The 2,830-nt window shown below is 37.6% G+C and overlaps 1 pseudogene; it reads left to right on the forward strand.

Moving 5' to 3' along the window:
• Positions 1–2,206: 2,206 nt before the first annotated feature.
• Positions 2,207–2,325, forward strand: LOC118603369 (annotated as a pseudogene).
• Positions 2,326–2,830: the final 505 nt, after the last annotated feature.

Here is a 2,830-nt window from a genome sequence, read left to right on the forward strand (position 1 = left end):
TTTAGAAATATTTGTTCAGATTCTTTTCAAGCTCAGAAACCAAATGCAAGGAGAAGTTTTGAAATATTATTTCTGTTCTACTCTGAATGGAACTACTCTTCACTAACTAGGCTTCAAGACCCTTGCTCACAAAATTGTTAAACTTTTCTTCCTTCTAGTTTTTATAATGATTGTTTGATTTTAGCCAGAGAAGGAGTAAATGCCCTATAGATTTTATTGACAGAGAATGCCTGCTTTACTTTCCATCTCTTTAACCTCTGAAAAATCTTCAACCTTAAAAAAAAGAAAAAAGAAGAGAAAGAAAAGACTCCCTATCTCTGTGGAGTCAAGGTAAAATGATTGCAAATTCCTAAACGAATTCCTTAAACAAAACTTTAGGTCCAATATACATCATTCAGAAAATAACACCTAGAAATATCATTGCACAATGTCCCTGTTTTGTAAATAGCTTTAATCCACTTGCTGATTCTTCCGGTTGTTCTAAATTTATTCTCCTTGTCTTCCAAGGCCCATCATTTTCATGAGTCACCCAGTCATGGAGAGGGCAAGTGTTTAAAGGCCAGGATCCAGCCAAGCAATGCCTGAGCTCCTCAGTATTTTCACAGACTGTCCTGGCCAGTCTGGTAATCACTGTCTGTTTCCTTATTGGAAAAGCTACAAAGGTCTGAAGTAAAGAGGGATGGCAACTAGCATATGCTGAGAATCTACTATGTGCTGAGCACACTACTTCACACCTTAAACTTCCATCCTTACTATAAGCCTAGATGGTAAATATTTTTAACTACTTTTTTTCAGATGACAAAACTAAAGCTTAGAGGGTTGATATAATTAACCTAAGGAAATAAAACATACAGTAAGGTCAAGGTTGAATACAGGTCTCTATCTCCTAACTTTACTCATCATCCCCCAACATACTACTTCCTTATGCTGCAGCGCCTCAGCCAAAGACAGCTTTAGGAATAAATGAATCATAGGAAAGATCTCTATCTGACATGATCTTCATATTTCGGCAAGATCTAACCAGCTAATGATGCCCAGAGCATGTGTCAACTCAGCCCTGGCTTGGTATAACGTTTCTCAGCTTATTTACAGTATGGAGTTCATTCTTGATTCATGAGCTGACTCTCTGTGCGGTGTCCTCCAGGCTGGAGTCACCTCTGGCACCAGACGATCATTGCTCCTTCTTTCAACACTTGGGCTCACCAGATACTTACTCCTTCCAAATGAAGCAATTAGTTGAAGTCTATTAAAAGAAATTTTTAAAACCAGTGATTGCAAAATCCATTAGCTGCACAAAATTTGGAGAGCGAGAGCTTCCTTCCATTACCTAACTGGAGTTCAAGTAGTAGAGACAAGAAAATAATAATGAGCAAATGATAATAACTAAAACCTATTGAGTGACAAATTTTATTTAGTCTATTATTTACAATAACCAAAAAGAAGTCAGAAATCCCAACATTCAAATTACTAGCAGAGTGCCTGTAAGAATCTATACCTAGTGCATGTGGACACTTTGGTGGTTATAGGCAGGAGTGGGGATGAGATGATATCAAATAATTTGATTTAAAACGTAATAGAGTTATTTTAAGTTAGTACATATACTCAGCAGGTAACAAGGAAAAAGAGAAAGTCCCTTCTACAATCTAGGCATAATGCTGGTTATGTATGTATGTATATATATACATATACATATATATATATATAATCCTTACATTCTCATAACAACCATGTAAGGTAGGTACTATTATCCTCATTTATAGAGGATGTTAATGTTCACAATAATTCTTTTAAGTAACTTACTCCACTATGAGTCCAATCATTTAAAACTTTGATGTCCTACACTTAGTAAAAAAAAAAAAAAAAAAAGACAGCAGACACTAACCTACCGGAATACTAGAAGGAAACAACTGAAGGTATAATTTTCATTCTGATTTCCAATTCACAATCATGGAATGACCTTATGCGTTTATCACCTCTTTTTGCTGAGATCCCATTAAGAGGATATCTAAAAAAAAAAAATCTTTACAACAATGAAATAAATAGAAGGGCAAGTGTTTTCAGTGAATTTGTAGAATACAGAGAGTAGAAGGAAGAGTTTCAGTTATTGAAGTAGAGGGGAGGAAGACACAAAAGAAACATTGAATGTGAGCAGGATCCAGCAACACAGGAAGTGGTTGATCTGCTATGCAAAATCAAAGAGGCTCTGGTCTACAGCCATGCCACCCTGAACAAGCCCCATCCCGTCTGATCTCGGAAGTTAAGCAGGGTCGGGCCTGGCTAGTATTTGGACGGGAGACCACTTAGGAATACTGGGTGCTGTAGGCATAATGAATGAATGAAGGAATGAAGGAATGAATGATTGTAAGCTGACAAAGTTCTTGGTATCTGTGAGGTCAACCAAGGGTCGCCTCACCTAAAAAAAAGAAAAATTAAAGAGGCTCTGGATTCAAAAAGGTAACACCAAAGTAGGTCTATATATAAAACATGTGGCCTCACTTGCAACTTTCCCTCACCTCCACATGAAAGAGAAATCCAGATCCTTGCCTACAAGCAAAATAATCCAACAGCTTTTCTCTAACAGAATAGAATGAACTGTTTGAGAAAGAACTGGGGTAACCAGTATAGATGTTAGTGTCCCAGTAGGGCCCTCCTCTCTTGTTACCTGGGGCTCTCTATCATCATGATAGCTTCCACAGCATTCAGCTTAGAAAAAGCCCACCCGCTGACACATTCTGGGGCACACACAGAGCTTCTGGGCAGTCTACTTATTGTTCATTCTGATATCTGGAGAGATGACCAAAAATCTCCAGGCATTTTAGAAAGCCTAAAG

This window comes from Rousettus aegyptiacus, unplaced genomic scaffold (genome assembly GCF_014176215.1).
Source record: "Rousettus aegyptiacus isolate mRouAeg1 unplaced genomic scaffold, mRouAeg1.p scaffold_m13_p_5, whole genome shotgun sequence".
NCBI lineage: Eukaryota > Metazoa > Chordata > Mammalia > Chiroptera > Pteropodidae > Rousettus > Rousettus aegyptiacus.